This window comes from Bufo gargarizans, chromosome 2 (genome assembly GCF_014858855.1).
Source record: "Bufo gargarizans isolate SCDJY-AF-19 chromosome 2, ASM1485885v1, whole genome shotgun sequence".
NCBI lineage: Eukaryota > Metazoa > Chordata > Amphibia > Anura > Bufonidae > Bufo > Bufo gargarizans.
The window spans coordinates 600,012,213-600,026,242 of NC_058081.1; the positions used below are offsets into that span (position 1 = coordinate 600,012,213).

The window sequence follows — 14,030 nt, forward strand, 5'->3', positions numbered from 1 at the left end:
ATTGATACTACCGTCAGTATAATGAATTACAGCGGAGGTCGGGCAGAGACGCACAGCATTATAAAGTCATGTCACAGGAGCAGCGTTCACCCCAGGAAATACTCTGATACAGAGCGTGTTTCCTGCTGTGAAAATGCTCATCTGAAACTGGTCTTAGGCCTCTTTCACACCAGCGAGTTTTGTGAAGGTACAGCATCCAAACTAAACCCTAACCCATTGATTTAAAGGGGTGGTCTCACTTCAGCAAGTGGCATTTATCATGTAGAGAAAGTTAATACAAGGCACTTACTCATGATTTGTGATGTCCGTATTGCCTCATTTGCTGGCTTGAGTCATTTTTCCATGACATTATACACTGCTGGTATCAAGGGTTTATGACCACTCCACAATCCATCAGCGGTGGCCGTGCTTGCACACTGTAAAAATTGGAGGCCTCTCTGGTGGCCGGGACTGTGGGAGCTCACATAGGCTGGTGCTTTTTCCTATAATTTGCAAGCACGACCACAGCTGCTGGATGACGGGGTGGTTGTAACCATGGAAACAAGCAGTGTATAATGTGATGGAAAAACGAATCAAGCCAGCAAAGGAGGCAATATGGACAATCACAATACATTAGTAAGTGCCTTGTATTAACTTTCTCTACATGATAAATGCCACTTGCTGTAATGAGACAACTCCTTTAAATGGGTCTGTGTACATAAACATTGCTTTTCATGTAACATCTTTGCGTTTAGGAAAAATTGCAGCATGTTCTATATTGTGCATTTTTTCACGAAGCCCTGGCTCCACAGAAATGAATGGGGTTTGCGTGAGAGACTGGAGACATCCAGATGCAATGCATTTTTCACTGATGGTTGCTAGGAAATGTTGAGTGTTAGGCCTCTTGCACACAACAGTATGTATTTTGCGGTCCGCAAAAATCGCATCCTCAAAAAATATAGATGACATCCGTGTGCATTCCGTATTTTACTGAACAGCTGGCCCCTAATAGAACAGTCCTATGCTTGTCTGTAATGCAGACAATAATAGGACAGGTTCTATTTTTTTTGCGGAACAGAAATACGGAAACTTGATGCACACGGAGTACCTTCTGTTTTATTTGCGGACCCATTGAAATGAATTGTTCCCTATACGGTCCGCAAAAAAACGGAAACGGAATGACAGTACGTTCGTCTGCAAGAGGCCTTAATCTTCCGTTTTTACAAGTGTTAAAAACTCATCAAAACATGATTGATTAAATCTGCCTGGAAAAACTGTAAACTGAAGGAAAACTCAAGGAAAAACAGATTCACATTCTGCTTCGCTCATGTGAAAAGTTTGTGTTATATATTTTTATCTTTCACTTTTTTTATACAAAATAACTGCAAAAAACCCCAAAGACCTACCTAGGGGAACAGTGAAATGTACACTGTGGAGAGATTTACGAAGCATAAAAATAACAAGCAATAAAGTGGAGTATAAAAGGTGTGCGGGATTTACTGTGTTTTATACATTTACTCACCTTACAACTTTCTCAAAAGTTTTAAAAGCCTAGAAAAATGGGAGTAAGAGCAATCGTAAAATGTGCCAAATTTGCGCTATGAAGTGGTGTCCTAGGGCCAGCCCTTATGGCTTCAAGGAGTCCTTTAAAGAGTATTGCGGTTGCATTGATATCCCCCTATCCGTAATATAGGGGATAACAGATTGGTGGGGGTCCGACTGCTGGGATCCCTACCGATCACTAGAACAGGGGCTACGTACCCCCTGCAGCCCCCTGAAATGGACAGGGTGGCCGGTCAGGCATTTGCGTGGTTGCTACATTCATTTCTATGGGAGTTCTAGAGATAGTCAAGTTCAGCGCTCAGTTATCTCCGGAATTTCCATAGAAATGAATGTTGTGACCTCGTGCATGCCCGACCGGCTGCTCCATTCATTGTATGGGGCCCCCATTCCAGTAGTAGGACCCCCACTGATCGAATAGTTATTCCCTGTCATATGAGGCCTCTTGCACACGACCAATTTTTTTGTTTTCGTTCTGTAAAAAAAAATCTCCGTATGCGATCCGTTGTTTGCGGATTGCAAAAGGAAACCAAAATTTTTTAATCATTAATGTAATGTATTTTAACAGTATACACATGGGCAAAGTGGGCATGAATCCGCAAAAAACGAAAGACATATGGATGTGTTCCGTATGCATTCCGTTTTTTGCGTACCCATTGACTTGAATAGAGCCACGTATCGTTATTTGCGGGCAATAATAGGACAAGGTCTATCTTTCAGCGGAACAGAAATACGGAAACGGAGTGCATACGGAGTACATTCCATTTATTTTTTTGTTTTTTGCTGAACCGTTGAAATCAATGGTTCCGCAAATGGAATCCCAAAAAACTGAATGGAAACTGAATTTTAAAAAAGTTTGTGTGCAAAAGGTCTAAATGGAACTATTTTAAAATTATTTTTTTTTGAGTCGCAGAGTTTTCTACCACAATCTGCTACGTGTGAAGGCGCTCTTAGAGCTCTTCTTGCACAGGCACAACTAGGACCATGCTTGCATGTTAGGCTGGGACCACGTGGCAATCTTGCCCTTAAAACCCATGGAGCTGTGTAGCAGCGCAGCTATTTAACTGAATAGGGTTGCAGCCTGACTCACAAGTTACCACAACCCCAGAATTGAAAAAAAATCGTCAGTTTTTGATTTTTGTTTTTTTTTTGTTGTGATTCTGAGGTTGCATTAACTTGCAAGTTGTGCTGCAACCCCTTTCACTTGTGAGGCTGTACTACTACATAGCACGATAAGTGACACGGCCAAGATCACTGCATAGCCCCAGCCTAAGGCTACGTGCACATGACCGTATGTATTTTGTGGTCCGCAAAAAATATGGATGACGTCCGTGTGACATCTGTGTTCATTGAAATTAATGGGTCCATATCCTATATGCCAGGCATGCTCAACCTGCGGCCCTCCAGCTGTTGTTAAACTACAACTCCCATAATGCTCTGCTGTAGGCTGATAGCTGTAGGCCAGTGATGGCGAACCTACGGCACGGGTGCCAGAGGCGGCACTCGGAGCCCTCTCTGTGGGCACCCGCGCCTTGGAAAAAGTCTATGGCGTACCAATATGCTTTAGACTTTTCCTGCCATTCATCAGCACAGGACGCACTATGAACAGCACAGGCAGCGCACTGAATGTAGGCTATTAAGCTATTATAGCTAAATGATAAAGTACATGTATGATATACTATTTTGGTATTCAGGTTAAATTGCCGTGTTGGCACTTTGCGATAAATAAGTGGGTATTTGGTTGCAGTTTGGGCACTCGGTCTCTAAAAGGTTCACCATCACTGCTGTAGGCTGTTCGGGCATGCTGGGAGTTGTAGTTTTGCAACAGCTGGAGGGCCGCAGGTTGAGCTTGCCTGCTATATGCAAAAAAAAACTAAAACGTAACGGACACGGAAACAAAATAAGTTTGTGTGCATGAGGCCTATAAGAAATGGGAACAGGTGCTAGATAGTCCTATAATGGCCACAAGTATCTCCGGAAGGGCCATGGTGCCCCCACTTTTTTATCTGTCTTGAATTATGCGGACAAGAATAGGACATGTTCTATCTTTGAACGGAAATACGAAAACGGAATGCATACAGAGTAAATTTTTATTTTTTTTGTGTGGACCCACTGAAATGAATGGTTCCATATACGGAACGTAAACGGGGTAAAAAAACTTGTGTGCATAAGGCCTTACTTGAATTATTCCTTAGGCCTCATGCACACGACCATATGTATTTTGTGTCCGCAAAAAACGGACACGCAAAAAATACGATGACATCAGTGTGCATTCTGTATTTAGTGGAACGGAACAGCTGGCCCCTAATAGAACAGTCCTTTCCTTAGGACATGTTCTATTTTTTTGCGGAACCGAAATACGGAAACGGAATGCACACGGAGTACCTTACGTTTCTTTGGCGGACCCATTAAAATGAATGGTTCCGTATACGGTCCGCAAATAAAAATGGAATGGACACGGAATGAAAATACGTTCGTGTGCATGAGGCCTTAGAGACTGTTTCTGGATTCATTGGAGAATGAAGGTGGCTTGGGGCTGTTGTTAATAGCCTAACAAACGATTATTTTCACACTTGCGTTCGGAGCGGATCTGTCTGGTGTCTGCACAGACGTTTCCGCTCCTATAATGCAAATGATGGGATCCGTTCAGAACTGATCCGTCTGCATTATCTTTCAGAAAAAATTCTAAGTCTGAAAGTTAGTCAGACGGATCCGTCCAGACTTTGCATTGAAAGTCAATGGGGGACAGACCCGTTTGAAATTGCACCATATTGTGTCAACTTCAAACGGATCCGTCCCCATTGACTTACATTGTAAGTCTGGACGGATCTGTTTGGCTCCGCACGGCCAGGCGGACACCCGAACGCTGCAAGCAGCGTTCGGGTGTCCGCCTGCTGAGCGGAGTGGAGGACAGACGATGCCAGACTGATGCATTCTGAGCGGATCCGCATCCACTCAGAATGCATTAGGGCAGGACGGATCCGTTCAGGGCCGCTTGTGAGAGCCTTCAAACGAAACTCGCAAGCGGAACCCCCGAACGCAAGTGTGAAAGTAGCCTTAGTCGGCGTGAGGCCATACATGCTCCTCTGGAATTCTGGGAGGGAAGGGATGCAAATGAGCTCTTACGAAGCTCTGCCTCTGATGCCAGCAGATGTAAGGCAGCTATCCTGTAAGTCTGTGTTCGACCCTTACTAAGGCTCCATTCACACGTCCGCAAAATGGGTCCGCATCCTTTCCGCAATTTTGCGGAAAGGGTGCGGACCCATTCATTCTCTATGGGGACGGAATGTGCTGTCCGCATCCACATTTGCGGATCCGCACTTCCGCATCCGTGCTTCCGTTTCCGCAAAAAAATAGAACAGGCATATTCTATTATGTCGGCAATGTGCGGTCCGCAAAATGCGGAACGCACATTGCCGCTTTCCGTGTTTTGTGGATCCGTGTCTCCGTGTATCCGCAAAACACATTGCGGACGTGTGAATGGAGCCTAAAGGCCCTTTTACACAGACCATTGTTTAAGGCATTTGTCATGAACGAATAAAACGGGCCTGACAGATGAGAATTACCTACAGCAATCGCCTCCACTACAATATATCATTGTTCCAAGCTGCTACACAGAAGTAATGGGGGAGATCTATGAAAACTGGCTTAGTTGCCCGTAGCAACCAATCAGATTCCACCTTTCACTTTTCAGAGCTCCTTTGGAAAATGAAAGGTAGAATCTGATTGGTTGCTGTGCGCAACCAGTATGATGTCAGCAAAATAGAATTTTAATGCCAAGTTCTTCTCCTGAGATAAAAGGGTGACCATCTTTGTTTCTGCGCAGTTTTCAGCTGCATCCTTGGAAGCAATTCATCTGGAACGTGAACCCCTTAGGCTACTTTCACACCTGCGTTAGGTGCGGATCCGTCTGGTATCTGCACAGACGGATCCGCACCTATAAATGCAAACGCTGGTGTCCATTCAGTACGGATCCGTCTGCATAACGAAGTAAAAAAATAAAATAATCTAAGTGTAAGTCAAACGGATCCGTCCTGAGTTACATTAAAAGTCAATGGGGGACGGATCCGTTTACAATTGCACCAATATCGTGTCAATGTAAACGGATCCGTCCCCATTGACTTGCATTGTAAGTCAAGACGGATCTGTTTGGCTCCGCACCGCCAGCAGCGTTTTGGTGTCCGCCTCCAGAGCGGACTGGAGGCGGAACGCAGCCAAACTGATGCATTTTGAACGGATCCTTATCCTTTCAGAATGCATTGGGGCTAAACTGATCCATTTTGGGCCGCTTGTGAGAGCCCTGAACGGATCTCACAGGCGGACCCAGAAACTCCAGTGTGAAAGTAGCCTAAAGAGCGCCAGCCGCTGACGTCACTTTCACAGCGCTTTTCTGACCTGGAGTTTTTCCCCTATTATGTGTGCATCCTGTTATAATTATGCAATAAATTCCCACCTTATTTAGCAGATGATGCTGCGGAATCCTACTAATTATTTCCAATACGATTATGCCCCCTGTAGTGGTGACCACATCCTCCCAGCGCTGCCTGCTCTACATGCAGTCATATTGTGCCATACAATAGTAACACAGCCCTATAGGGGGCGCCCTGCAGATCACACTGACTGTTACATTATTAAATTATTTTCCAACTCTCCCATTGCACACACAGCAGTCAGGATGGCCGAGCGGTCTAAGGCGCTGGAGGCGTGGGTTCGAATCCCACTTCTGACAGCAAAGTTTTTTTATTTTGTATTTTTTCTTCGATTGACTTTCCAAAAATCCCAAAGAAGCAGAATGTGTGAACAGACACTAGATGAGCAGCCTGTGTGATAAATTCCTTATTTTCATGAGAACTGAGCAGTTTCCCTCATGTATATATGAACTATGCTTATTGATTGAATAAAAATGGAAGTCTAATATGTGGTTTACAAGTTTAGTTACTAGGAAACCCGATGTAAATAGTCTGATCTACAACTGCTGGTGACTCAGAGATGTGTGAACGATGGAAAAACATGCGTCAAAAATAACTGCCGAAACCCGGGATCGAACCAGAACCTGCGGCCCTCCAGCTGTTGTTAAACTACAACTCCCATAATGCTCTGCTGTAGGCTGATAGCTGTAGGCCAGTGATGGCGAACCTACGGCACGGGTGCCAGAGGCGGCACTCGGAGCCCTCTCTGTGGGCACCCGCGCCTTGGAAAAAGTCTATGGCGTACCAATATGCTTTAGACTTTTCCTGCCATTCATCAGCACAGGACGCACTATGAACAGCACAGGCAGCGCACTGAATGTAGGCTATTAAGCTATTATAGCTAAATGATAAAGTACATGTATGATATACTATTTTGGTATTCAGGTTAAATTGCCGTGTTGGCACTTTGCGATAAATAAGTGGGTATTTGGTTGCAGTTTGGGCACTCGGTCTCTAAAAGGTTCACCATCACTGCTGTAGGCTGTTCGGGCATGCTGGGAGTTGTAGTTTTGCAACAGCTGGAGGGCCGCAGGTTGAGCTTGCCTGCTATATGCAAAAAAAAACTAAAACGTAACGGACACGGAAACAAAATAAGTTTGTGTGCATGAGGCCTATAAGAAATGGGAACAGGTGCTAGATAGTCCTATAATGGCCACAAGTATCTCCGGAAGGGCCATGGTGCCCCCACTTTTTTATCTGTCTTGAATTATGCGGACAAGAATAGGACATGTTCTATCTTTGAACGGAAATACGAAAACGGAATGCATACAGAGTAAATTTTTTTTTTTTTTGTGTGGACCCACTGAAATGAATGGTTCCATATACGGAACGTAAACGGGGTAAAAAAACTTGTGTGCATAAGGCCTTACTTGAATTATTCCTTAGGCCTCATGCACACGACCATATGTATTTTGTGTCCGCAAAAAACGGACACGCAAAAAATACGATGACATCAGTGTGCATTCTGTATTTAGTGGAACGGAACAGCTGGCCCCTAATAGAACAGTCCTTTCCTTAGGACATGTTCTATTTTTTTGCGGAACCGAAATACGGAAACGGAATGCACACGGAGTACCTTACGTTTCTTTGGCGGACCCATTAAAATGAATGGTTCCGTATACGGTCCGCAAATAAAAATGGAATGGACACGGAATGAAAATACGTTCGTGTGCATGAGGCCTTAGAGACTGTTTCTGGATTCATTGGAGAATGAAGGTGGCTTGGGGCTGTTGTTAATAGCCTAACAAACGATTATTTTCACACTTGCGTTCGGAGCGGATCTGTCTGGTGTCTGCACAGACGTTTCCGCTCCTATAATGCAAATGATGGGATCCGTTCAGAACTGATCCGTCTGCATTATCTTTCAGAAAAAATTCTAAGTCTGAAAGTTAGTCAGACGGATCCGTCCAGACTTTGCATTGAAAGTCAATGGGGGACAGACCCGTTTGAAATTGCACCATATTGTGTCAACTTCAAACGGATCCGTCCCCATTGACTTACATTGTAAGTCTGGACGGATCTGTTTGGCTCCGCACGGCCAGGCGGACACCCGAACGCTGCAAGCAGCGTTCGGGTGTCCGCCTGCTGAGCGGAGTGGAGGACAGACGATGCCAGACTGATGCATTCTGAGCGGATCCGCATCCACTCAGAATGCATTAGGGCAGGACGGATCCGTTCAGGGCCGCTTGTGAGAGCCTTCAAACGAAACTCGCAAGCGGAACCCCCGAACGCAAGTGTGAAAGTAGCCTTAGTCGGCGTGAGGCCATACATGCTCCTCTGGAATTCTGGGAGGGAAGGGATGCAAATGAGCTCTTACGAAGCTCTGCCTCTGATGCCAGCAGATGTAAGGCAGCTATCCTGTAAGTCTGTGTTCGACCCTTACTAAGGCTCCATTCACACGTCCGCAAAATGGGTCCGCATCCTTTCCGCAATTTTGCGGAAAGGGTGCGGACCCATTCATTCTCTATGGGGACGGAATGTGCTGTCCGCATCCACATTTGCGGATCCGCACTTCCGCATCCGTGCTTCCGTTTCCGCAAAAAAATAGAACAGGCATATTCTATTATGTCGGCAATGTGCGGTCCGCAAAATGCGGAACGCACATTGCCGCTTTCCGTGTTTTGTGGATCCGTGTCTCCGTGTATCCGCAAAACACATTGCGGACGTGTGAATGGAGCCTAAAGGCCCTTTTACACAGACCATTGTTTAAGGCATTTGTCATGAACGAATAAAACGGGCCTGACAGATGAGAATTACCTACAGCAATCGCCTCCACTACAATATATCATTGTTCCAAGCTGCTACACAGAAGTAATGGGGGAGATCTATGAAAACTGGCTTAGTTGCCCGTAGCAACCAATCAGATTCCACCTTTCACTTTTCAGAGCTCCTTTGGAAAATGAAAGGTAGAATCTGATTGGTTGCTGTGCGCAACCAGTATGATGTCAGCAAAATAGAATTTTAATGCCAAGTTCTTCTCCTGAGATAAAAGGGTGACCATCTTTGTTTCTGCGCAGTTTTCAGCTGCATCCTTGGAAGCAATTCATCTGGAACGTGAACCCCTTAGGCTACTTTCACACCTGCGTTAGGTGCGGATCCGTCTGGTATCTGCACAGACGGATCCGCACCTATAAATGCAAACGCTGGTGTCCATTCAGTACGGATCCGTCTGCATAACGAAGTAAAAAAATAAAATAATCTAAGTGTAAGTCAAACGGATCCGTCCTGAGTTACATTAAAAGTCAATGGGGGACGGATCCGTTTACAATTGCACCAATATCGTGTCAATGTAAACGGATCCGTCCCCATTGACTTGCATTGTAAGTCAAGACGGATCTGTTTGGCTCCGCACCGCCAGCAGCGTTTTGGTGTCCGCCTCCAGAGCGGACTGGAGGCGGAACGCAGCCAAACTGATGCATTTTGAACGGATCCTTATCCTTTCAGAATGCATTGGGGCTAAACTGATCCATTTTGGGCCGCTTGTGAGAGCCCTGAACGGATCTCACAGGCGGACCCAGAAACTCCAGTGTGAAAGTAGCCTAAAGAGCGCCAGCCGCTGACGTCACTTTCACAGCGCTTTTCTGACCTGGAGTTTTTCCCCTATTATGTGTGCATCCTGTTATAATTATGCAATAAATTCCCACCTTATTTAGCAGATGATGCTGCGGAATCCTACTAATTATTTCCAATACGATTATGCCCCCTGTAGTGGTGACCACATCCTCCCAGCGCTGCCTGCTCTACATGCAGTCATATTGTGCCATACAATAGTAACACAGCCCTATAGGGGGCGCCCTGCAGATCACACTGACTGTTACATTATTAAATTATTTTCCAACTCTCCCATTGCATACACAGCAGTCAGGATGGCCGAGCGGTCTAAGGCGCTGCGTTCAGGTCGCAGTCTCCTCTGGAGGCGTGGGTTCGAATCCCACTTCTGACAGCAAAGTTTTTTTATTTTGTATTTTTTCTTCGATTGACTTTCCAAAAATCCCAAAGAAGCAGAATGTGTGAACAGACACTAGATGAGCAGCCTGTGTGATAAATTCCTTATTTTCATGAGAACTGAGCAGTTTCCCTCATGTATATATGAACTATGCTTATTGATTGAATAAAAATGGAAGTCTAATATGTGGTTTACAAGTTTAGTTACTAGGAAACCCGATGTAAATAGTCTGATCTACAACTGCTGGTGACTCAGAGATGTGTGAACGATGGAAAAACATGCGTCAAAAATAACTGCCGAAACCCGGGATCGAACCAGGGACCTTTAGATCTTCAGTCTAACGCTCTCCCAACTGAGCTATTTCGGCTGTGCTTCCAAAAGCCTCAGACTTTCTTTACACAGATACAGGCTTTTATTTCTCATTGCAACTAGGGTTGTTGTTTTTTTTGTTTTTTTTATTGATTTGTTTTGATTATTCAATAAACCTAATTCACTTTCGGTTCATCTCACATTTCCGTGGAAGAATCGGTGCGGCGCCTCTGTTATAAAATCCATCATATTTGATGGGAAAAAAAGAGCTGGATGTTATTCGTCCAGCTGAAATGATCGACACCCAACCGAATGAGCGAATTTACGCTTTACGCGTCGTTTGGTTGTAAAAGGTGAATTGCGTTATGGATTCCGTTACCACGGACCATAATGCAATTCTATAGAAGTCTATGGGCTGCATAACGGATCCGTCCCGTTTCTGTTATGCAGGAGAGGACTCCCCTGCATAACGAAAACGGGACGGATCCGTTTTTCAGCCCATAGACTTCTATTATGACAGAGTGAATAACGGAATGCCTCTAAAGGCATTCCGTCATAGAATTGCGTTACGGAATCCATTATGCAATTCACCTTTTACCACCCCACGAAGTGTGAACGAATTTCAAAATATGAAATTCGCTCATCTCTAGCGACCATCATAGGATAGAACTAGCGCTCTGTTATTTGTGTTTTTAAACTCCTCCTGTAATGTCACTTTAAATAAAGTTTATAAATAAATAAAAGAAGTAAATAAATAAATAAAATTCAGCAAACAAAAACCTCATTCACACAACCATATTTTCGGTCTCGTCCAAGCCGTATTTTATTTCCCGATTGCACGCAAATCCATTCATAATATCTGGGGCCGCAAAAAATGCGTACAGCAAACAGATGTCATCCCCGCACTGTCCACATCCGTGCAGCCGTGCTGCAAATGATAGAACATGTCCTATTATGCGGATCTACGCTTTGCGGGCGACAAATCGGATACAGCCATTTAAATGTTGCGTAAAGGAACCTTAAGAAAATTTCCACAGCAATTTTACAACAATATGCAGGGAAATCTCTAAAGGTAAATCTCCCCCAAATTTAGGACTTGTGGATTTTGCTGTAGATCCTCAGGTAACCCACAGCAATAGCCGCAACAATTCAAGTTTTTTGCAGATATTGATTCCCATTAAACTCACTTAGTAAAAAAAAATAAAAATACATTTGCCACTTACATATTAGCACTACAGGTCATTTATTTTGTCAACGAGACTTTATGAAGTGTGTGGATGGGATTTGTAATAATCTCATTCACTTTGCTAGCACTATATTCCGCTACGGAATTTCTATGCGCAAATCCAGACTGAAAATCTACAACCTGACCTGTGTGAATGAGCCCTAACGGACTTCACCCTGTTAGTAGTGCATATATGTGTTTGCCAGTGAACCGATCTTGGCCAAGAGGCTGTGCTGTGAGCCAACCTTTTGAGATTCAGTTGCTGGCCTGCAGGTGGCAGCACCACATTAGAATATACTGAATTCTGTAATCGATAAAAAATAAAAAAAATAAAATCCATTACAGAATACTAATTGCAATCTAATAAAAAAATAAAAAAAGTTTAAAAAAATAAAAAAATTTAATCGCCCCCTTTCCCCACAATAAAATAAAAATAAACATAAAAAAATAAACATTGTAGGTAGTGATAAGTGAAGTATTTAAAAGTTCGATTTGGCTACTTCGCCCAAAAAAAAATAAAAAATGAAATATTTAATCACAAAGCGCATTTCTTTATAAGTAGTGGGTACAATGACGGGGAGCGGCGATTGTACCCATCAGGTGCGCGTTCATACATGATCATAGCATCTGATACTAATTACAGAGTGTACAATTTAAAAATAAAAATAAAATCATACTTATCTGATCCATCTTGCTTGAAGGTCTGGCACGAAATCTCGCACAGCCGCAGATGATGTCATCAAGCCGGTCGGCTTGGTGACGTCATACGTCACCATGCAAGGGATTTTGGCCAAGATCTTTAAGCAAGATGGTGTCCGGCTCGTTGCGAGCAAATGGATCAAGTAAGTATTAATTTTGTTTTATTTTTTACACTATTTCCGTTTAAGTCAATTCGCTACTGCAATTTATTTTTGTTCCCATTTCACCCCATTTGGAAAAAATTTCCAGCTTCCAGCTACATTGTATGAAATATTAAATGGTGCCATTAGAAATTAAAACTTGTCCCGCTAAATACGAGCCCTCGTATGATCTTGTGAATGGAAGATAAAAAAGTTATGGCTCTTGGAAACAGAGAGTTAAAGGGGTTGTCTCATCATGGACAATGGGGGCATATCGCTAGGATATGAACCCCATTGTCTTATCGAGAACAGAGCCCCGCAAGTGAAGGAGGGCGTACTGCGCATGCGCAGCCGTCCTCCATTCATTTTCTATCTGGCTTGGCTATTTCCGTCGGCCCCATAGAAATAAATGGGAGCAGGGGCAGCGCATGCACAGTACGATCCCATTCACTTCTATGGGGAGCCGGCTTGGTGTTGGTCGGACCGGAGACCTCTAGCCACCACCTTGCGGGGCTCCGTTCTCAATGTAGGTGCGGGTCCCAGCAGTGGGACCCACACCTATCAGACAATGGGGGCATATCCTAGCTATATGCCCCCATTGTCCATGAAGAGACAACCCCTTTAAAAAATGAAAATGCTAAAAAAAACAAGAAATGACCTAGTCCTTAAAAGGTTAAAAATAAATCCTCGAAGTAGCCTCAAATGAGGCCCCATTCACACGTCTGCAATTCTGTTCCGCATTTTGCGGAACGGAATTGCAGACCCATTCATTTCCATGGGGCTGCACGATGTGCGGCCCGAATCCGGAAATGCGGACCCGCACTTCCGGGTTCGCATTTCCGTTTCCGAATAAAATAGAACATGTCTTATTCTTGTCCGCAATTGCGGACAAGAATAGGCATATTCTATTAGTGCAGGCGATGTGCAGACCGCAAAATGCGGAACGCACATTGCCAGTGTCCGTGGATCCGCAAAAGACTTACGGACGTGTAAATAGACCCCAAGTGTGATGGTCACCTGCTGCAGTACAGACTGTCAACCAGGGTGTGAGGTGCTTGAATTGAAAGATTTAAAGGTAAACACATCACTAATTTGAAAGAATACCACTTCCCATTGGCACAAATGAGGCACAATTGAGCTGCCTTACACATGGTAGCGTGGCCGAGCGGTCTAAGGCGCTGGATTTAGGCTCCAGTCTCTCTGGAGGCGTGGGTTCGAATCCCACCGCTGCCAGGTACCTTTTTTTTTTCTCATTCTACCACTAGATGTCGCTGTTGACTTATTTTTAGTAGCATAGATCAGGTTTCTAAAACCTCTAGGAAAAAGTGGTCTTGTCTTGCCTGTTTCGTTTTAAGCTGGGGGAGGGGTGATATATTTTTATATATTCATGGTGATCCTCTTTTGTCAGCAGTTGCACAGTTATTTCAGGTGTAGCTGAACATTTCTGAAGGGCAGAGCTGCCTAATGGTCATGCTTCAGCCCTGGATAAACAGGCTGATTTGTCAGAAAGCTGGGTATGCTAAGGGTACTTTCACACTTGCGTTGTTGGATTCCGGCAGGCGTATGGTGTCCGCCTCCGGAGCGCAATGGAGACTGATCGGAAGGAAACTGATGCATTCTGAGCGGATCCTTTTCCATTCAGAATGCATTAGGGCAAAACTGATCCGTTTTGGACCGATTGTGAGAGCCCTGAACGGATCTCA

General features: G+C 44.3%; 3 non-coding genes across 3 annotated transcripts; 2 read left to right on the forward strand and 1 right to left on the reverse strand.

Moving 5' to 3' along the window:
* The first annotated feature begins 9,868 nt into the window (after positions 1 to 9,868).
* Positions 9,869 to 9,951, forward strand: TRNAL-CAG. Its single transcript has one exon. It is a non-coding gene; the product is annotated as a tRNA-Leu (tRNA).
* Positions 9,952 to 10,248: 297 nt separating this feature from the next.
* Positions 10,249 to 10,321, reverse strand: TRNAF-GAA. Its single transcript has one exon. It is a non-coding gene; the product is annotated as a tRNA-Phe (tRNA).
* Positions 10,322 to 13,478: 3,157 nt separating this feature from the next.
* TRNAL-UAG lies at positions 13,479 to 13,560 on the forward strand. Its single transcript has one exon. It is a non-coding gene; the product is annotated as a tRNA-Leu (tRNA).
* The last annotated feature ends 470 nt before the right edge of the window (positions 13,561 to 14,030 follow it).